Below are 23,538 nucleotides of genomic sequence, written 5' to 3'. Positions count from 1 at the left end.
CGCATAGTGGGTCCACGTGCAGTCCAGTGGCGGTCCGGTCTTTTGGTAATTTTACAACTTCCCTCCTATGCATAGAGTTCATCGCCCTGATTGTCTGAGCAGCTCACTTGTCGCATTCGGAGTCCTGGTTCAAGAGGTAATAGCTTCGGAAGTTTGATGCTTCTGTGCGGATTTGTTGGGCTTTACATGGCTGATTTGGAAGAATTCATATATACGCTGGTTCCCGTGCTTTAACGCAGGTTTAACCAATATTTTCATGTTTACTGCGAATACCTGCAAAAGTACGAAAATATATTTATTTCATGATTATTAAACACATAATTAACCAAATTTATACGTCTCAATGGGTTTCATATTACAGTTTTGGGTGCTTATCACGCATCAACTCTTGTTACTTGTACTATTGGACAATCATTTGGTGTACCACTTGTTACACCTCTCTCAGCTGCAAGCCTTCTCACTGCCCAAACTCGAGCACCTTAATGGATTCACACATTTAGCAGTGTTATGCCCAAAAATCTTGCATTTCTCACAAGACGATGGTTTCCATGTGTATTCTACTCCAACCACCACTTCTCTTTCCTCAACCTTTAGCTTGACTTTCGGTTCATACTTATGATTTACCGGAATCTCAACACATATTCTTGCAAAGGAAAGTCTTTTCCTTTTCGCTGTAGCTTCATCCATGAACATAGGTCCCCCAACTAAGCTTGCCACATAAGAGATCCCATCTAGTGTCCACATCTCTTTTGGAACATCATTAAGCTTAACCCAAATTGGAACTGTAGCAATCTTACTACTAAATTTTTCTATCTCAACTATCCAAGGTTTAAGAACAAAAACACAACCTGCAATGAACACTTTCCTAGCCTCAAGAATCATTTTTCTATCCTCACCACTTGAAAAACTAATATAGAACAGCTCCTTATCAGTTGTGATTTCGAAAAAAGCTTTCAATTTCCAGTTTTTTGTAAGAAATTCCTTTACCATTGGAAAAGAAAGGCGTTTTTCTAGAAAAAATCCAATTAAGTAGTCTTTCCATTGAGATTTACCTTGATCGATTATATTCTGAGGCACTTGAGCAACTCCGTCTCTTGCATAACATGAGTAAAGCTCTTCAAGGCAGTATTTGTGAGTGCTGATGGACCTTTAAATAAAGAACTCCATGGAGAGGCAGTCGTTAATGTAGCATTGACAACAAGAGGAGTTTGAGAGATATCCATTTTATGTCGATTGGAAGCTGGTTTCAAGTTGCCTGAAGCAATTCTATCTCTTTCTTCCTTGGTTTCTAGATGCTTTTACCCGAAAAAGAAGGTTTTGGAGGGAAGGAAAGGATAAAAAAAATCTGCTACCGAAAGTTTTGAACTAAAGAAGGAAAGTTTGGTACACAGGATCAAGAATGTGGCATAACACTAAGTTACTCCCATTCTTTCACTAAAGGTCCCCATTCTTTCCATTTGTGTTTTGTTGTTGTGTGTATCATTTTTAAATCATCACATTGTTTGAGAAACTGGAAATAGAGTTTTCTGAGTGAAACTTGTATAATTACATTAATGCCTATTGCAATAGAGGTCCCATAAGTAACCTAATCTATTCAAGAACATAAATAGTTAATGTCACATTTGTTTTGTTTGAAAGTACCAAAGTAGGATACATTTTGTACATGTTCATTTTCATTATTATTTATTTATTTTATTTTATTTTATTTATTTATTTATTTTTTGCAGGTGCCGACTAGCAAAGTCGGTAAAATCTTTGGGTGATGATACCAATCCCGCCAGTATCAAAAAATTACTAATCTCATTTAAAACAGGCTTACTAATACTCTGTTTTTTTTTTTTTTTTTTTGTAAACATTGTAGCATTACTGTTTGTCAGTGAACGGTTTGACTTTTTCCTTCCATGAAGTTACCAAATCACCCCGCCCCCTCTTCTCTTTTGTGTGTGTGTGTGGGGGTTGTTCTTTAGAATTTCTGATATTCCATGCAACGATAATCATAAGTAGATGCTTTGAAAGTACGAAACAAAATTGTTTTATAAGAAACAATACTTCAATGCCCATTATGGTCTGGACCAATCACAGCACGACTTGTCCATAGTATGCTGTAGTTGTCTGCATTTCAAATTAATACGCCCTTGTGCTCCCTGATGGTCGATGGAATGTTATTTAATTGATGTTTCATAATTATGTGTTTCTACTTCTATGTTTTACCCGGCCGAGTATTTGTTGGTGATTGGTGTAGTTTGTTTCTAATTGAACTTTCTTGCATGAAGGTACCCTACATTGCATCCCTTCCTATTCAATGAAATAAAAGTTGCTACCAAGTTACTCAATGATGGATCCTCAAGGAATCTGGAATCTAATATGTCAAAAGTTGTACACCCGAGCTTGTGTCCTGTTCTAATATTATCCCGACTTAAGCCTTCTATGATCAGTTGCGAGACTGATGACCCTTTGGACCCCTTTCTGTTTATGCCATTTATCAGGAAATGTTCAACTCAAAGCAATCTCCGTGTCCGTGTTCTTGCATCAAGAGCTTTGCTGGGCTTGGTATCCAATGAGAAACTGCCGACCGTTCTGCTCGATATTGCGTCTGGGTTGCCTCATGTGAGGAATCAAACAATTAATTATTTATCATCGGGATCAATCAACGCAAACAATGGGACGCTGTTGTCCTTCAATTCTATTCATGGGATGCTGTTGCAGTTATGCTCTCTTCTGGATGTTAACTGCAGGAACTTGGCTGATGTATCTAAGAAAGATCAGATCATTGGTGACTTGATTCAGGTGCTTAGGATGTCTTCATGGATTGGCAGCCCCAACACGTGTGCTTGCTCTATCCTCAGTACTTCATACTTACAAATGTTGATTACATTCTTGGTACTGCTAGAACGTGTAAGATAAGCAGACATGTTACACCATCAGAAGCCTTCTTTTGGAATTATCTTCAGAATGTTTAGACATTGATGCTTCTAGTGACTCAAGATCAAGGACATTGGTAGACAGTAGACACCTAATAACATATACATGATCCCATATCCGCGAAGAATCTGCTCCTATGACTTTATCACGATAAAATACAGTTTTAATCTTATCGGGGGGATCAGGAGGTTTGTTTAAATCGGGGCGAGTTTGTTCAGATTGAATAGAAACATATGGAGCTCGCCACCTTGGGGTATCCAAATCAAGGACATTAGTAGACTCCCATCCTCTGGTCCGGCAACTCACTTTGACCAGAGCGACAGTCTCATTCTTTAAAAACTTGCGTAGTGTTTGCATCTCTGAAGCAGTTGGTGCACTATTTCTGGACGGGCTATGCCACCATTCTGGGTACTCTAGAAAGCAAATGGCCTTTCCACATGCTCTCATCTACCCGAATGCGGACATTTCTAGGAAGATTATTGGCATTGATAAACTGCTCTGCTCCAAGCATCTTTTACAAGTGTACGAGTGAGTTTCTCACTTTCTTGGTTACTCCTTCAATGGTCCATGCTGCCATATTTTTTTCACCTTTTTCAAAAGTCTAACAAAACTTTAGGATGCACGAGGGATATAGAAGCTCAGACTAGAACACATGGATGTAATTTGTGCTACAGACTGCCACCAATAATAATTTCATTTACATGTGATACTTCTCAACATATTACAATTTGGTTTTTTGCAACTTAACATCTTGCCTCTTAACCTTTTCACAAAGAAAACTTGAAGAAAGTTTTAGAGCTGCTTTTGGCGCTCAATGATAGATTTCGTTATGTTATGGAGTCATGCTCATTTTCTTCTCAGAAGGCACTTTATTAGCGTTGGAGATGTGAAGCAGTTGATCACAGACTTATCGGGATGACAGCCTCTCTGCTGGTGAAGTTCTTGTGCATTCCAATGCGATATCAAGCACTTGGAAAATGGCTGATTCTTCGTTAGGCAGGAGCGGTTGTAATGCAGAGTCCACTAACTCCTCTCGGGCAGGGCTTGACATATCAATGCGTGACTCGACCCACCTGACCATACCCACGTCTGCACCAAAAGTTTCATCCGTTGGCATTCGCCGGCTAACAAGCTCCATTAACACGATCCCCATGCTATAGACATTACTTTTTTCTGTGGCCTTCAACGAGTAAGCGTACTCTAAAAACACAAGAAAGTAAGATATTCAGTAGAACCTACAGAGAGGTTTAGAACCATAACTACGTGTTCAAGATAATGTTGTGATTGTTATCCATTTATTAAAGGATCTGAATCACAGAGATGCATCTAAAGTTTTAAGCAGTTTTACCTGGAGCAATGTATCCATAAGATCCGGCGAAACAGGATTAGAATCCGTACAGCTGAAATCATTGTTCTCAACAACAGCCTTCGCCAGCCCGAAATCTCCCAAATGTGAATAAAAAAACGACTAAAAAGGGTATCGAATTTTGCACGTTTTGAAAATATGGGGACCAAAATGTTTTTCCAAACTGTTTGATTTTTGCAATGTTGGAACTTCCGTCAAATTTCTCACACCGTTTCTGGCCACATCAGCATGTCTTTTATTTTTCGAAAAAAATAAAAAGAAAATTAATACAAATTAGATACGGTGTGTGCGAAATTTGATGGAAGTTCCTACATTGCAAAAATCAAACAGTTTGGGCAGTTTGGCCCCAAACTGTTAGGAAAAAAAAGTTTCGGCCCCCATATTCTCAAAAAGTGTAAAGTTTGATATCCTTTTAAGCCGTTTTTTGTATGGGAATCAAGTAACACATTGCTCGACTTGATGTCCCTGTGAATGATCCGTGGAACACAGTCATTATGAAGATACTCTACACCTTGAGCCAATCCCACTATCTTCTTGTTACTCACCAATGGCTGATGCAGCCAATCCCATACACTTCCATTCTCCAAGTACTCATAATCAGCATATTTGATCCTGCTCCTTTGTTACTACAGCATCCCATCAACTTCACTAGATGTCTATGTCTTATCCTTCCAAGCGTCTGCATCTCCCTCACAAAGCTTCTATACAGTAAGAGATCATCTTTCCTTAATATCTTTTTAACTGCAACCGTCTCTCCAGTCGGTAGCTCTGCCTTGTAAACCATCCCAGACCCACCAGACCCAATCACATAAGCATCGCTCAAATTGTTGGTTGCTTTCATGATATCGTCCCATTTGAATTTTCTCTTTATAGGACCACCTTGGAAGAGTAGTCGCCGTTGTATCTGGGAAGAACAAGATGAGTATGCACATTTCAATTCACGGGCTTGGCGCCTGCGGTTGAGTAGTAAAAGTCCTGCCACTAGTATGATAATGGCAGCGACAGTTGAGGAGGATGTGATAGCTACCATTGTCGACGAATTTGGATTATAATGGTGCGGTGGTCATCAGAATCTGAGTTCTCACATGCATCAAGAGGTCTACTAAAAAGTCTAAGGTTCCCTGCAAAGGCATTGGTTAGGCTATTGCCGCCTCTTTTGAAATTAGCGAGCCAACAAATGAGTGGTTGAAATATAATAACATCTAAGAATAAATGAAATAGAGCCAAAATGGCAACACGTGTGGTTCAGATGAAAACTTGCGTATAAGGACAACTTTCTTTCTTTCTATTGAGAGTTTAGAGATTTCATCTTTTTCATTCCTATCTACATACTAACGTAACACATATGGAACCAGCCGAACTATACGGGTGAGTGCCTATATATGAGTCTCAGTTTAATTTGCTGTTACTGCTTCTTGTTTTAAATTTTAATTGTTGAGTTTATTTGGATGACAGAGATGTTAAAAATGGATCAGCACTAAATGCGCATCAGTTTATCTACGACTCACCTATTCACTCTGATGTGGAGGCCAAGCTAAGGCAACTCCTTATTAGGCTCGCTGCTGATAACAAAATATGTGGCATTCAGGTTTTTTTCTTTCTTGTCCTAGTGCTTTTCATTTATAGTCATTCTTAATTATTTTGATCATTCAATTCTTTGTGTAAAATGGTAGTCGGTCGACAATTTATATATATAACATAGTTTGAAGTACAATATTGGGCGAGGACATTACTGAAATTCTGTGAAAATTATTGGGAGGTTTAGGAAAGTTCAATTGGATTGTATAGCTTATAGGCATTAAAACATATTCATAACTCATCAAACAACAGTTTACGACCATGTGAGGAGGAAACAACCATCAGTAATGTTCCTTTTTTCCCCCAAGTGTAAGCAGGGATCAGGCAGAGGCCCACCACTCCTACCAGTAATATATACTATAAACAAACAAAATCTTATAATGTTTTTACTAGTAGCATCCTCATCTACACTGATCAGTGCTCCAACGGGGGCACAAAATAAAATGAAAAATTACATCCCACTTGACTAAGAAGCCAAATAATATGTTTCTCTTTGTTGAGCTTAGTGTGTTGAATTGTGTTTTCATTAGGTCTGTGCTTATAAAGATGGAGAGGTGGTTATAGATACTGCTGCTGGTATGCTTGGAAAAGATGACCCTCGGCCTTTCCAGCTTGACAGCCTATTTCCAGCTTTTTCGGTAACAAAGGGAGTCGCTGCGGGGATGTTACATTGGTTGGTTGATACTGGGTATGGTACAAATAACTATTGATATACATAAGATCATCTTGACAATATAGATTTCTTCTTTTTTATCCTGATTAATGTATTTTCCGCTTTTTCCTTGGGTTGAATTGTTCTGAACAAGATTAGTGGTTCAATTGGTTCAATAGATGATAAATATGTGCACACTGGACAACATGAACTTTTACGTAGGAACATGGTGCTTGAATCTTAATTTTTACATGCACTACAAAAAAGATGTGATGTACATAAAAAGCCTACGGTAATAGGAGATGATGGCATTTGTTTGCTACACTACCCTCTGTGTCTCTGTGATGCTGTTACAATTTGTTTTATTTTCAGAATATTCCTCTAAATGCTTGCTTGAGCTGAATTTATTTTCCTTGATACAAAGTGATCAGGGTTACATCCGACCTGTAGCAAGTGTTGGAGTTATCCCTCACATGAGGAGAGAAACAGAGCTGGAGAGAAACGGAGCAAATTCGCTTCGATTCGAGCGAGCTACCAAGACTCAAAAGCGACCAACGCTTCAGACTCGAAGACGTTGAGCGACCAGCCAGCGTCCAGTGTCTAATTTCGTGGGCTTCGCTACAGTAACCGCGAAATTTGGTTTTTGGAGATAAAAACCAAAAATCAAGGTTTTGGAAAATCTAACTAACACTACACCATAACACTGATTTTGCAACATATAGTAAAATTGATTGCTAACACTTATTCATCCGTTACAAAGTTTATCACACTTTTGTTCCGTTGGAAATGCTACCAACCGTTACATATTCTCAAGACAAATACTTGATTTTTTTCGTAACAATTACTTGATATTAAGTAACGGATAATTGAGTGTTGCCTATACAGAAAATAAAATAAAAAATGAAAACAATTGGAAGTGGGTGAAAATGTTTTCATTCTCACGCTTTTAGCTCTCGGACTCACACCTTTTCAAGAACAAAAAGCGGCGAGATAAGTGATGAGAAAACCACGCCATTGTTCGGCATTGTTCTTCCTTTTTCTTTTTTTTTTTTTTTTTTTTTTTCCTTTTTCCCTATTTTCTATTTTGTAACAGCAAAATAGAAAACACTTATCTCTTCGTTCGAAATACCTCCACCGCGTTCTTCAATTCAGGTATCAAATTTCAAGTTCAATTTGCTTGAAGTTAGGAATCTAAACTTTGAAGCCTTGAAATAATTTTGTGTTCTTGTTTGTTTAGTTTCAAGTCGGGATTGAATCAAAGTTTGAAGCTTTAAATATCTTCTCGGGTAACTCTCGATCTCTCTAAAAATGCAAACTTTAATTGGTGTTATTGTTTTGGGGAATTTTGTAGTATGTTTAGTGTTGTTTCTTAGCATTGTACTATCGAGAAATTGTAGATACTCATGTGTCATGCCTTGCTTCTTACCTTAATTTTGGAAAACATCTCGATCGAGGTAATTAAGTTGTTGAATAGTTATTTGAAATTATTTGCTAATGTGGGGGTTATGTTTTGTGCGTACTAGATGTTTGATGATATGCTAGATTGGGCTTCCAATAGGTAGTATGGTGTTATTAGACAAGTTTTGTTGCTCCGAGTCAATATAATCTTGTTTTTGATAAGAAAATGATGCATGAGGAGCAGCCTCTTCAAGTTTATGTCTCTACTATATTTTTAGTGCAATTTCAAGTGCTTTTATGTACCCATCTCTCAACTTGTGTGTGTTCCTGACTAGGTCGCAAGATGCACGAGGAAAATTAACCCGAATACTAAAGATGCCAAATATGTTATGAATGTTAAGCAAATTGGAATCATAATTTATGTTTAATTATTAATCGTGTGCATGCTTGAAGGAATTTTTGGGAAAAGAAGGGAACATTTCTTTGGTATTGTTCTGTTTGTTGTCGGGCTTGGTGTCAAAGTCTCTCCGACTGATATCGAAGAGGGCATGCGTGTTGTTCTAGTTTGTCTCGTGTTCTAATTTTTTCAGATGAAGGGACATACACACTATTGAGTTAAAAAGGACACAATTTTAATCCAACAAGTGTTACACATTGCTAGAATTATTGAAGTTATTATATATTGGATAATTTTCTGCATGTTCTACTAAAAACAAAAGGCTAACAATCGATAGAAAGTTTAAGCAAACACTTACACTAGTATGTTTTTAAGTTGGGTTATTTGCCATGTGTGAAATAGTGTAAAATAGTTTTGCCTTGGTGTGTTTTATTTTGGCAAGCTTCTCTTGCAAAGTATTGATATGAAATTAATTGATTGGAATTTTTCTACGGTCGGTTGCCAAATGTTGAATGCTCAATTGCTTTGGTATTTTTTCAAATCTTTATTTAAGTTGGTTTAATTTTATTTATATAATTTCCATGAATTTGAGTGACCCTCACCTTGTTCAATAGTCACTTGTTTCATGGAGGTGTGTCTCATTTTTAATATTGTTTTTTAGTAACCAAAGACTGATATTGAGAATCAATCTTCCATTACACCCGAGTAGATTTTTGAAGTAACTTGGACAATTTTAAGCTATGGTAGCAAATCGGATTTACTTTGTTGGTAGCTTTTGTTTTATATATGTCGACTTTGGATTTGCATTGGAAGGAAGGAAAAAGAGTTGGGGAGATTGTTAGATAAATCTAATTGGACTTTGTATTTCCCACTAAATTTAGGTCAACCAAATTTGTTAAACGAATGAATCAAAATCTTATAAGGAGTAACTAGTTGTGAACGAAAGTAGTTAGGTGGAACTTGATAAATGCCTTGAGCTTCAGTAGGGGGCACATAAAAGATTAAAAGATAAAATTATTTGAGGACTTGGAGATTTAGTTTTGAGTTTTGACCATATCTTAAATCTATGAATGATAAAGCAAGATTGTCACTAATCTAGAAAATCTGGCCCACTTGTACTTGGTACAAGTAAAAATCAGCTCAACTTGAGAAGGTGTTATAGAAAATAAGTAAGTTCTTGAGGGCTAGATATTATTATATCGTATACATCTGAGGATTAACCGGACACCGGGTACTTCTTGAGGGCTAGATATTATTATATCGTATACATACAGACACCGACAATGGGTAACGCATACGGCATTATGTCCCCTCCCTCTACATGCATTTGTTAACATTTTACTTATTCGTTGTCATAAATTCCTTGATTGACTTATATATTTGAAAGTGAACATAAGTGTCATCTCAAGGGGAATGAACTAATTAAAAGACTTGATGGATTGATCTTTGTGTAATGTGCAATACCTACTTAATGCATTCAGTTCAAGACCGTTTGCGGGATATATGTTAGTGGCGCCAAGTGGTCAATCATTAGGATGTAGACACCTCATTCAGGTCAAGCAACACTATCTTTTGGTAAGGCAGAAAAATTTACTTGTGCAGTCGATGTACAATTAACATGATAACCGGGTTATTTTTTTTTTTTTTCAAAGTTTAAACTTGTGTTGGCAATTTTCTCGCCGTCTTCAAACTACTAGTTTTAAAGTGGGCTGGGTGTTGAGAGAGTTGTTGAACTCCGCCACTTTTGAAGCTATGTTGTGTCTTGGTTGGTGTATGAATCTTTTCCCCGTCCGTCCTCAGAAGTTCCCCATTTTGTTTTTCATTCATCTAAATCTAGGAAAAAAGATGCGAGAAAGATTTACATTATACCCAACTGTACATGTTTATTTTGTTTCCTTATTTAGCTATTTTACATTTTAGTTCTATTCAAACTGAGAAAAGAAAAACAAGAAACTCTAAACTTATGTGGTCTTTTTTCTTAAGTTGTTTATTCTTTTTACGTCCACGGGTAATATACTATTTCCATATCTTGATTATCAAGGACAAACTGGTCCGTAACCTTTCATTCAAAAGGATCCGAGAAGGTAATTTGTGTTTCTTGAGGAACGTTCACTCCGATTTTTTGGTTAATCGGTGTGTAACATGAATGCATCCCTCAAGCTATCCCGGGGATGGATGTCATCCGTCAAGCAAAGTCCGGTATGGGGGAAAACATTTGTGTTTGTTTTGTCAACGCCGGCAGCAGATTGAACCGAAGTCTTCGGTCAAGTAGTTGTTCTTGTTCTATGCCATACACGGGAATTAGCTTACCAGGTATGTCTTTCTATCGTGACTTGTTGGAACTTGAAAAGAAGTGTTTTGATGATAACTACATTCTTTTGCACCGTTTGTTGTGGGTGATGGTAACTTTTTACTTTTGATAATGGGCATTTGTGGCAGATTTGTCATGAGTTTGAGAGGTTCAAAGACCTACTTACCCGATCTTAAGGTTGCTTGTTTTTATGGTGGTGTCCATATTAAAAATCATAAAGATCTATTAAAAATGAGTACCCACATGTTGTTGTTGGAACCCCCGGGAGGATATTGGCACGGCAAGAGAGAAGGACCTTCCTTTGAAGAATGTGAGACATTTTATCCTTGATGAATGTAACAAGATGCCGGAGTCACTCGGTAATTCTTTTTAATACTTTATAAGTCGGTTTGACTCTCTAGTTTCTGGTTTTAACCTCTATGTAAATTATTTTGTTACATCTTTTTGTCTTGATTCGTTTGTTGTTGAATGTTTTAAATTATGGACACGCGGAAAGATGTGCGAGGAGATTTTTAAGATGACTCCTCATGATAAGGAAGTCATGATGTTTTCTGCAACCCTTAGCAAGGAGATACTGGCCACCGCAAGATATTTATGCAAGACGTAATGTCCTTGAGCCAATACTTCTTTAACATGACCATTGTCCTTTTTGTAATGCCATGTTTACGCAACAAATCACATTAATGGACTTGGTGGTTTCAATATTTAATCTGGGTGCCAGTATCTTTAGTTGCTATTTCCTTTGGTACCTTAGGTTTTAATGTTGGTGCAAGGATCCAGAAATTGCTGCCTGGATTACCTTTTGTAATGTGATTAGGTTGTCTATTAACATTTATCTTGTCCAACTCAGACTTGGGTGATCGACATCTTACCTCGTTGATGTGGGCATCCGTCTTTAGCTTTCATCGTTCTAGTATTATGCCACTTTACCTTGCATTGTTGACTTTTTTGGGGAGTAGTAGGATATTTTTGGGTGAGATTCATTGAGAATGTGAGCATCTGTCTTTAAATTATTTGGATTGGGATATGAGTTGAAGATTTGTCGGGTTCTTCATTGTTTTGGTACTCAAATCTATTAGCTTGAGGAAACGCTCCTAATTTTTAAATATGAACGTTTGTCTTCAGCCAATGGAAATTTATGTAGATGATGAAGCCAAGCTGACCTTACACGGGCTTGTAGGGTATACATGAGACTTAAAATCTACATATTGATGTTTATGCTCTTGTTAAGGCTGGTTGTGTCATAGTTATTTGTTTAGCGGATGAAATTTTTCTCGCCAACATTTTTATCAAAGATTACATCAAACTAAGCGAGGGAGAGAAGAATCGCAAGTTGAATGATCTCCTTGATGCATTGGATTTCAATCAAGTTGTCATCTTTATGAAGAGTGTGAGTGGAGCAGCAGAGTTGAACAAATTACTTTGGGAATGCATCTTTCCGTCAATTTGCATCCATTCTAGGATGCATGTCACAGAAGAAAGGTTAGCACTTATATCTGTTTCTTTCTTTTTCGAGATATGTTGGACATCTACTTGCTATGAAGTCTGCCTCGAACATGGTAAGTGAAACCACCGCTAGAAAAAATCTCCAAATATTCTTTTCTCTCATGACTTTCCCGTTTGATTCTTTGGTAAGGTTTCAATGCATTCTTGTTTACTTTAGATATTAAGGTGTTAGGATGTCATAGTTATTTGCTAAAGTTTTTCCTCATTTTGTGTAGATTAACCGATTAAGACACTCCACTTGTAAGCTGTTACAACCTGTTTGAAGGTATTACCAAGGTGTTCTAGTGTTCTACCCACTTAATGAAGGACTTATTTGAAGCAAGGGAGGCAAAAGGAACCTTAGGAATAGCCGAGAGGCAGGAAAGGACGATGTAGAATAGGGAATACATTCCAATACAGCCTAAGGTAACCCCTTTTCATATTTCCCTGTTGTTTGTTTGTTGGTGTGCTTGATCAATATGTCACTTTATTATGCCTTTTCACATTGTTGCTTTCTTTGTTAGTTGAAAGTGCATACAAGGTTAGAATAAAACAATTACAGACCCATTTTTTTATCCCTTCACTTTCACGCCAATAGCTTATACAAGCTACTTAAGAGAAATCAAAGTTTACTAATTAACCATCTATCCACCTTAAAAAAATTTATGACCTATCTCTTGTAAACACTAAAGTTAAGTGTGAAAATTCAAAATATGACCTAGGTGTGGCTATTGGGTTTTCTTTTATTCTTGCGACAAGGCGAGATTGAGTTCCGTTGACTTCCGTTTAATTAGTTTAGAGGTTAGTCTAGTCTTCTTCCCAAATAGCTAGTTTAAAATCATTTTGCAAGATGGGGTTTTGTTTTATTAGTTGGAACTTGTGTTTTAGGTACGGTAAATGAACTATATTTAGTTTGAAATGTAAACTGTGAATCTCTTTCTTTTTTTTTTGAGTTTGAGCTTGTGCTCGAACTTGAATTTGAGCTTGTGCCCTATATTAAGCTCGAAGTCAAGTTCGAGCTCGAAAGCATGCTCACTAAATGTGTGAGTCGAGCTTGAGCATGCCAATACATTTTTCGGGTAGCTCGATGACCAACCATAGTTGCCAATGCGCTATAGGACTTTAGCTTAAAACTTTTGTCTACTTTATCGGATTTAATTCAAGTGTATTCTTTTTGCAGGAGAACTCTTAGAAGGTTAATTGTAAATAGTTTCACTAGATTAATTTTCATTACCTACCTTAGTTTATGGTTTAAAGACCTTATTAAGTTAGTTTTTGTCGCCCTATTCATCCCCTTCTTAGTAATATGATGTTTATCTTTGGTTGCAAAGGGTCTTCGCTTAATTTGTTTTCAAATATTGTTTGCAGGGAAAGGTGACATTCACCATATGTTGATGAGTCACAAGTGCATAATCAAGATGTCATATGGAAGAGTGAAGACTACATGCTTTTGGAGATATCGAATCATAGTTCTAAGGTGTTGTAAAACTATACTTAAAATAGTTATGTCGGAGAAGATGAGATCTTTCATTTTGATCGTAAGGATTGTTTACTCGGATAATTATGTAGCTTGTACTTAGGTGGTGCGGTTCTATTTATACTTAAGTTTTAATTTCTTAAGCTATAAACATATGATAGTTCTAGACTTAAGTTGTAATTATTTAACGAAGTGTTGTTTGACTATCAATTGTTCCAAGTGAGTATTATTTGTTTTACATGAATGACAATATTTGTGAATGTAAATATTTATAAATTTGGGAGTTGTTATAGGTGGCTTGTGAAAAAACAGAAGAGAAAATTCTAATAATTTTTTTTTAAAATAACAAATTATTACTAACGGATACGTAACCGTTACAAAGCAAAAGTGATAGTAACGGAAGGGCAAGTGTCACAAAGGCATAATTACGAATATTTTTATTTCTTGGGAATGAATCAAGCACAAAATAAATAACCGTTACTAATAAAATTACTAACGGTTGATACGTGTTGCTGAAATTAATTTCAGTAACACTTGATAACCGTTACTAAATTTTCTAACACTCTATATCCGTCACTAATATCCGTTACTAATATTTGTCACGCTTTTGTGTCGACGGAAAATAACCGTTACTAATATTTTTTGTAACGGATGTGCATCCGTTACAAATAAGCTGTTATGGTGTAGTGTAACCAAGTCAGAAAGACTAAGAACCAGACAAAAACAAAGAGGGAGAAACCCAATCTTGAAAGCTATCAATATTGAGAGATAACTTTTACAGAGATACAACCCTGTAAAGAGATAAGAGTGATCTAGTAAGGTGAGAGACTGTAAGGAGAGATTGTAATCTTCCTTCCCACTTTATTAAGAACTGGCTCTTGTGGAAGTAGGCATCATTGGCCGAACCACGGTAAATCTTTGTGTTGTGGTTTGCTTTTACTGCTTTACATTATTATCTGTTGTTAATAGTTGTTTAGCGAGTTGGGCATGTTAGTATAGGTTGTAGTTGCTATTTAGAATTTGTCTGGAGTTGAATTGTATCCATATACAAGTTATCTGTGTAGTGGGGGAATCGATTGGTATTGGTATAATCTCCAATAAGTGGTATCAGAGCCTTGGTTAGAATAGCCTAGGGTGTTATCCGAATCTTGGTCAGAAGGTGTTTGACGAAATTCCTGAGAGAAGATTTGAGGTTAAATAACTTGTAGAGATGGACCATTCCGTGAACACTCGTATGATGAGTATGAATAGGAAGAACTACACTATCTGGAAAGCCAAGATGGAAGACTTGCTATACTGCAAGGACTTGGCACTTCCCATTGAGAATGAGGAGTAAAACCAAAAAATCGATGAGGCCGAAAGTGGAAAAAGCTTGATTAAAAAGCCGATTGGATACATTCAACGATGCTGGATTGACGACAGGTGTCTTTCACCATGTGTCCCAAGAGACTACAACCTTCAGTCTGTGGAAGAAACTCGAAGACCTTTGTGAGAGGAAGTCGGGTGGAAACAAAGTGCTAGTAGTTAAGAAGTTTGCGCAACCACGGTACCAAGAAGGTTCTTCAATGTCTGAGCATCTTAATGAAGTACAGAATATCATCAATCAGATGCATTTGATGAAGATCAATTTGGGAGACGAAGTTGAAGCTTTGTTTCTATTAGGCTCTCTACCCGAAAGTTGGGAGACATTAGCGGTTTCTACATGGAGCAGCCAAGGATGGAATTGTTACCATGGAGATGGCTACCACGCCTTTGTTGAATGAGGAGACTAGAAGGAGTGCAAGAAAGCAGCTCCTCTCACTCGAGAGATCCTTTTCACGAGAAACGGGGAGAGGTCTAAAACAGAAAACCATCTCGTTCTAGAGGTGATGACGTAAGTAAATCTAGGGGTGAAGCTAGAACTCCTAAGGCGAGAGGCAATGTTACTATCAGGCCACCAAAGGCCACTTCAAATATGAGTGCGAGAACAATGAAAAGGGATGAGAAGAATAACCGTGTACATGAAGACATGGTGCGGAGGAACGGAAACACAGCAGATACTACCGCACTAGTCGGCGACCTCCAGTGGGAATTGTGTCGATTGTGGTGTGTCCGTCTTAGTACCTCATGTCGATACTGAGTGGGTGATAGATACTGGGGAGCATCCTATCACGCCACAATCAAGACGGGGGATTCTTCACTACCTACAACCGTGGTGAATATGGTGAAGTAAGGATGGGTAATGTATGGAGTCTCAAGATTATATGCATTGGAGATGTTCATGTAGAAACCAATGTCGGCTACACCTTGACACTCAAAGATGTAAGACATGTCCCCGACATACGGTTAAGCCTAGATGGGGAAATTAGATGACGATGGCTTTGTAAACTCGTTTGGAAACGAGGTATGGAAACCGAAAGCAGAGGTTCCATCAGAAGAGCCAGAGGAAAGAAAAACTTGCTCTCTTTACAAAAACACGGGCTAGTTTGTGTAAAGCAGATTTAACGCGCGAAGAAGAAGCTTCATCCGAATCGCGGGCACAAGAGACCGCGGTCATATGGGCATAAAAGGGATGGAAGTTCTTGCTAAGCAAAAAGGCGCGTGCGGACATTAAAGGTACACATTTAGATACATGTACTCTTTGTTTGGTAGGAAAGCAAACAGGGTGTCTTTCCAAAGATTCCCGTCTCACGAAAGGACAATCGCCCTTGAACTAGTGCACACAGACTTATGTGGTCCTACGAGAGTGAAGTCCCACCGGGGAGCTTCGCGACTTTGACATTCATTGATGATCGTCAAGAAAGATATGGGCTATATAGTCCGAAGACCAAGGATGAAGTACTTGGCGTGTTTGAGAAATTCCACAAAGATGGTGGAAAGAGAGACTAGGAAGTTGTTGAAGTGTATTCGCTCAGATAATGGGGGTGAGTACATTGGGCCATTTGAAGAGTATTGCCAGAGTCATGGGATTCGTCATGAGCAGACCGTTCCCAAGACACCACAACAGAATGGAATAGCAGAGAGAATGAACTGTACCATTGTAGAGAGGATGAGATGCATGCTATCTCACTCTAAGCTACCTAGAAGCTACTGGGTAGAAGCAATGCGCATCGACAAGTGCATGTGATCAACCCTGTCGCCGCAAAGCCTCTGAATAGTGATTATCCGGAGAGAGTATGGTGAGGCAGAGATGTTGATTATGGATACTGGAGGGTATTTGGGTGCAGGGCATTTGTGCATATTCCGAAGGATGAGAGATCCAAGCTTGATGACAAAGCCAAGTAGTGCATTTTTCTGGGTTATGAAGATGAAAAGTTTGGTTACAAACTCTATGACCCGATTAACAAGAAGGTAATCCGAAGTCGAGATGTTGTGTTCTTAGAAGACCAAACCATAGCAGACTTTGAGGAGGGTGAGAAACTACAAGCTTTCACCAATGATCTTGTTGATTCAGAACCAGAAGTTCCTACTGTGGAACGTGCAGAAGGCATTGAGAATGCAGAGAACCATGAGTTTGAAGCTCATGATGAGAATCCTATTGCTCATGATGGGATAGAACCTATTGGTATAGAAGATGCAGATGAGATGTATGAACCACCACCGAGAAAAAGAAGAAGTGCAACCTCCCCGAGGGCACCGCCAGATGGGGCGCGAGGAGGTCCGACAGAGGAAGACTAGCTTCAACCAGGTATCCACCACATAACGCACGTTGCTACTATCGGATGGTGGAGAACCTATGTACTATCAAGAGGCACTTTGAAGGTACAGACAAAGAAAAGTGGTTGAAGGCCATGCATAACGAGATGGATTCTTTGCATAAGAATCACACTTATGAAGTTAGTTGAGAAACCCACGGGGAGAAAAGTTCTCAAGAATAAGTGGATATACAAAGTCAAGCATGAGGAGAACAATCCTCACCCAAGGCACAAAGCTCGCCTTTGTCATGGAAGGGATTCGGGTCAAAGGAAAGGGATTGACTTTGATGAGATTTTTCTCCCGTAGTGAAGATGACTTCTATCCAGGGTGGTATTGGGTATGGCCGCAAGTATGAACCTAGAGGTTGAGCAGCCTAGATGTTAAGACGAGCTTTTCTTCATGGAGACCTTGAAGAAGATGTCTACATGGACCTACCGTAGGGTTTGAGGTCAAAGGCAAGGAGCACCTAGTATGCAAGCCGATAAAGAGCTTGTATGGGTTGAAGCAAGCACCGAGACGGTGGTACATAAAGTTTGACTCCTTTATGCATAAGCAAGGATACAAGAAGTCCGCTCCGATCATCAGGCGTTTGTTCGAGATTTCGGATGGGGATTTCATAGTGCTATTCTTCGTATGTGGATGATATGTTGATAGTTGGCCCAAACATCAACAAGATATCCAAACTAAAGAAAGACTTGAGTAAGTCCTTTGAGATGAAGGATTTGGGTCAAGCAAAGCAGATACTTGGGATCGCGGATCACTCGTGATAGAAAGAGTGGGAAGTTGTGGCTTTCGTGAAAGCTACATCGGAAGGTGTTCAAGAGATTCAACATGGATCGCCGGGCCGCTTAGTTGTCCGCTTGGTGGGCCGCCCGCATGACCAAAGAGATGTGTCCTAAGGGTGAGCACGAAAGCAGAGTCGATCGAAAAAGATTCTTTATGCATCCGCAGCTGGAAGCTTTGATGTATGCCATGGTGTGTACTAGACCGGATATTGCTTTCGCCGTTGGTGTTGTAAGCAGATTGCCAAACCGGGTAAAGAACATTGGGAAGGTGTTAAGTGGATATTGAGATATCTCAAGGGCACTTCCAAATCATGTTTTGTGCTTTGGTGGAAGTAAGCCCTTACTTGAAGGCTACATCGATCTCGGACATGGCAGGGTGATGTTGACTCGATGAAGTCCACCTCCGGTTATCCGTTACTTTCGCAGGGGGAGCGGTTTCTTGGCAATCTAAGTTGCAAAAGTATGTTGCCCTCTCCACTACGAAGAAAAGCATATATTGCAGCCACCGAAAGTGTTGCAAAGAGATGCTATGGATGAAGAGGTTCTTCGATTTAACTAGGGCTAAAGCGTAAAACAGTTTGTAATTCTATGTGATACCGAGCGCCATCCACTTGAGCAAGAATCCGAGTTTTCATTCTAGATCCAAGCACATACACGTGTGTTATCATTGAATTAGAGAAGTACTCGAAGACAAGCACTTGTGTATCGAGAAGATCCATACCGACAAGAACGGGTCGGATATGATGACCAAAGTCTTACCGAAAGGTAAGTTTGATATTTGCTGTGCTACCGCCGGAATGGTAGCAGACTCCTCCTGTTGATTTGGAAATTGCATGGAGGTATCCCCCTCAATGTTCGGGAGGGGGAGATTGTTAGAGTTATCCCTCACATGAGGAGAGAAACAGAGCTGGAGAGAAACGGAGCAAATTCGCTTTGATTCGGCGAGGCTGGCCAGCTCAAAGGGGCGGGCTTAACCCGCCGACTCAAGACGTTGAGCGACCACAAAGGGCAGCGCCAGCGAGTCTAATTTCGTGGGCCTTGCTACAGTAACCGCGAAATTTGGTTTTTGGAGATAAAAACCAAAAATCAAGGTTTTGGAAAATCTAACTAACCAAGTCAGAAAGACTAAGAACCAGACAAAAACAAAGAGAGAGAAACCCAATCTTGAAAGCTATCAAGATTGAGAGATAACCTTTACAGAGATACAACCCTGTAAAGAGATAAGAGTGATCTAGTAAGGTGAGAGACTGTAAGGAGAGATTGTAATCTTCCTTCCCACTTTATTAAGAACTGGCTCTTGTGGAAGTAGGCATCATTGGCCGAACCACGGTAAATCTTTGTGTTGTGGTTTGCTTTTACTGTTTTACATTATTATCTGTTGTTAATAGTTGTTTAGCGAGTTGGGCATATTAGTATAGGTTGTAGTTGCTATTTAGAATTTGTCTGGAGTTGAATTGTGTCCATATACAAGTTATCTGTGTAGTGGGGGAATCGATTGGTATTGGTATAATCCCCAACAGCAAGGCAGTAAGAGAATTGGATATTAGTCCTCAATTGTGCTTTTCTTTGACATAGACTCAGCTGTTCCCCTTCAAAGATGCATCGATTTCTACTTCTCCAGTTGATGACCATGCCTACTAATACCGTTGACACCCACAACTGCTTAACGAGAGAACCGCTTCTTCTATGTAGCCTAAGTGCCTCCGAAAAATTTGTAAAATTGCCGTTACATCCAAACTGAAATCCAGCCCATTCCCATAACTTCTTTGCCTCTGTACAAAGTGATCAGGGTTACATAGCGTCCACATCTTGTTTAAGGGCTTGCATTTGTTGTTTTCTTTCTTTTATTAAAGTTTGTAGTGTTTAAGATTATCGTAGCATGTCACCATAATTATGTTAGCTCATGTTGTTTGTCAGGAAGCTAAATCTTGAAGAAAACATTGCAAATATTTGGCCTGGATTTGGAATAAATGGAAAAGACTTGATAAAGGTACATTTATATATGAATCAAATGTTTAAATCTATCAACTATGCGCCAATCATATAATATTCATATATCGTTCAAAAATAATTTCTTTATAACTACTTTGATTTTTAGGTCTATCATGTGCTAAACCATATGTCTGGTTTGCATAATGCAATGTCCAAAACTATCATGGATCCTCCATTGATGTCTGACTGGAATGCATGTTTAAACAGTATTCAAACGTCCACGCCTGAAAGTGAACCTGGCCACAAGCAGTTGTACTCATAGTTTGGTTATTTATGTGGTGGTATTATTGAGGTATCCCTTACTTTATTTCCCTTCCAACACAATAGCCATCTTAATTTTTTATGCAGTGATGTATCATTATCATTACTATTAATACATAATTTCAATATATCTTTTCCTCTACAAGAATTAGTAAATTGTTAGGAAAACGTATGATGTTGAACTTTTTGCATATGTCGTAATAACCGATAACCACGACTATCCACATGAAATTCACCTTTAGGAAAAGAAAAAACTTCAAACCCAATTGAGCTTCATGTCAAAAGGGGATGAGGTACTTTCCACACGTTTGGTACTTTGATTGCTTGTCATCAAGATGGCAGTGCATCCATCACTCAGTTGTGCCTTTAAAAATAACTTTAACAGGATGTTCTGCCTCTGGTATGTAATTTTACCAACCCATGTTAAACATTATGTGAGACAGGTTCTAAAAACGGTTTGAAGAGAGAGAGTAGTTTGATGCCATATCTTTATTGTCGAGTAATTTTTTGCTCCCATGGGTTTTCCCTCCAAGCTGAATCCCAGCCTTACACCTGTAAACCCAATCTCAGCAAAATAGGAAGTTACAGCTTGCGCAATATATTCTAAATCTTAACTTACTTATTTGCCCTTAAATAAGATGAAAGTGGACTCTTTAATGCGTTTTTTCTTCTGCAACATAAAAACAGAAACCCAATTGAGTGAGAATACATTAATACATATATGTTTACTGACTTTCTCTAGTTAATTGATTGCAAGGTGAGAGGGTGAATAAAACGAGTTTTCAAGTAATCTCTGTTAGTGTGAAGCAATATTAATAGAGAATTATCAATTATGGACATGAAATCAAGAGTGGATTAGTTGCGGATCAAGAAAAACTTCATGCCCTGGTTTATTACAAAGTTTTTCTTTTTCCTTTTTTTTTCTTTTATGCGGGGTAAAACGGGACATGAGTATTTAAGCATTATGTCACCTCCTATTTTATTGGGATGAGATTGAAACCTGTATGGTTTGAGATTTGGCTTGGAGCCCTTGGTGAAAAACCCGCTGGGAGCATAAAATCACTCTCTATTGTCTATCTCTATCTCCTTATTTTTACTTCAGCTTTTACTCTGGCTTTCGCATGCTTTGCATTTGAACCCATCTTATTACAAATAACTGTAAAAAGTGTTGAATTGTCTCAACTCTTAACCTTGTATATAATCACTAAATAAATCCAAAATAGAGCACTAGCTACTATTTGGATTATGTCCCTAACAAATAGCTCTTATTTCCTTTATATTTGATTGTCAAAGAATAATATTTTAATACATCATAGCCTCATAGTTTGTGTTTGGTTTATGGAATTATGTTTCCATGGAAAACTAGAGAAAAAGAAAGAAGAAAGACCATACTGCTTTTATTATTTGCTTTTAGCTTTTACTATATACAAATTGATGCCCTGATTTTGTGAGGTAAGAAAATGAATTCCCTTAATTCAAGAAAGGAACTTGCTTTCCCTAAATTTCATATGTTTAAAGAATACACTTTCTGTTTTTTTCCTTGGAATATTGATTCCGTGAGCCAAATAACAATAGAACTATTTCCTTCCTTCTTCCAATCATGTATTACTTTCATGTATAGGACTATCCGAAGTTTGCATTGCCTTGCGGCTCTAGTATAGATTCTTTGATATTCCACATATGAGTAATGCATCCTTGCACACTGAATATGGGGATCCTGATTTGTCCCTATTCAAATACTATTGTTCATAGTACATTTTAAATAAGTCATTTGGGAATAAACAACATCCATCTGGGAAGAAATTCAAGAGGTTTTTTTTTTTTTTTTCGATGTAAAATTTCAAGAGGTTCTTGAAGAAGCAATTGTTCACCCTCTCAATGTTGAAGGCGAACTTTATATTGGTATTCCTCCAGGTAAAATTTTTAAAGTCACGTTCTCTGCTACTGCAATATTTAGATAATTGGTTAATAATATTCAATTACCAAATGCACTCTGATCTCCAACCTTTTTGTTTATTGAGTTTACATTTGCTTCCATCTGTTCATGAGAAAATCCTTTTACCGTTATCTCAGGTGTGGAATCTCGACTAGCATCACTTACATTTGATACCGAAGACTTGAAAGTGAGGGAACGGATTGTCACTCGAATTGACCTCCCCTCCACTCTTCAGCCTGATAAAATTGCCAAATTGATTCCACTGGCTGCAAACCTATTCAGCTCTTTAGAAGTACGCCAAGCCATCGTGCCTTTGACAAATGGGCACTTTTCGGCCGAGCGCTAGCAAGGTACTATGCTAGCCTTGCTGCTGGAGGGATTGTCCCTCCACCACATTCACTTTCTTCCAAGCCACTACTTGGCAGCCATCCTCATATCCCCAAATCTGCACCGTCGCACTATGAGAAGAGAGGAAATGAGGTAGCTGCTTCAAAGGACACAAGTAAGACTGGAGACCATAACCATATGGATGGTGTCAACAGAATCTTCCACGGTCCAAAGGTTCATGATGCATTCCTGGGTGTTGGCGATTATGGGAGTTTGGCTCTTCCAGATGGGGCGTTCGGGCTAGGTTTTATGAGGTACTGTTCGAAAGAGGGGGTGATTGGTTTTGGGCACTCTGGTCTTGGTGGATCAACTGCCTTTTGTGACATAAAACACAAGTTTTCAATCGCAATGCTTGTGAATAGACTTTCAGATGGAGCTGTGACTGGGCGTATAGTACAACTCGTCTGCTCTGAGCTTAATGTGCCAGTGCCCCTGGACTTTGCTCAGTTCGCTGAAGGAGAATCTTATATAAAACTGAACTAAGGGAAACCGTTGTTTTGTTTTACATTACATTGGATAAAACATCTGTATCTTCTCCCTGTTAGTACTGTTTGAAGGTATGGACTCAAGGCGTAACTGAAAATGGCCACAATGTCAACAATTTGTCTTTGATTCACGTTTTAGCAAAAACTTGGAAGGAGGTGTTTCTAATATAATAATTTTAGGGACACGAGGGAAGTGCTTCTAAATTTCAAGAAAATAGAAAACAAAAATAAAAACACGTTGATGGAGAGTTTTTACGTTGATTACATTCTGTTCATTTCTGAGTGATTAGCAAAATACAAGCAGCACACTTTGGGGTCTTAAAGTGATTTCATCAAGGCAAAATGACTCACCAGGAAAGAATATGGGGACTTTAGACTCTTATATTATATTGAAAAGTACGCCAACCTTGGGTTCATAAAAAGATGGCCGT

At 38.4% G+C, this 23,538-nt stretch overlaps 1 long non-coding RNA gene and 2 pseudogenes across 2 annotated transcripts; 2 read left to right on the top strand and 1 right to left on the bottom strand.

Annotated features, from left to right (window-relative positions):
* Window positions 1-3,584: 3,584 nt before the first annotated feature.
* LOC147480922 (uncharacterized) lies at window positions 3,585-5,371 on the bottom strand. The gene is made up of 2 exons (XR_015205224.1): window positions 4,271-5,371; window positions 3,585-4,122 (listed from the first exon to the last, which is right to left on the bottom strand). It is a non-coding gene; the product is annotated as an uncharacterized LOC147480922 (long non-coding RNA).
* Window positions 5,372-5,516: 145 nt separating this feature from the next.
* Window positions 5,517-23,238, top strand: LOC147480920 (uncharacterized; annotated as a pseudogene). Its single transcript, XR_015205223.1, has 7 exons — window positions 5,517-5,656; window positions 5,744-5,876; window positions 6,397-6,554; window positions 19,964-20,036; window positions 20,145-20,330; window positions 22,111-22,213; window positions 22,373-23,238. The product of XR_015205223.1 is annotated as an uncharacterized LOC147480920 (transcript).
* LOC147480921 (DEAD-box ATP-dependent RNA helicase 15-like) lies at window positions 10,485-11,308 on the top strand (annotated as a pseudogene).
* Window positions 23,239-23,538: the final 300 nt, after the last annotated feature.

Source organism: Coptis chinensis, chromosome 8 (assembly GCF_015680905.1).
Source record: "Coptis chinensis isolate HL-2020 chromosome 8, ASM1568090v1, whole genome shotgun sequence".
In the NCBI taxonomy this organism is placed as follows: domain Eukaryota; kingdom Viridiplantae; phylum Streptophyta; class Magnoliopsida; order Ranunculales; family Ranunculaceae; genus Coptis; species Coptis chinensis.
This window is presented reverse-complemented; position numbering and strand designations above follow the sequence as displayed.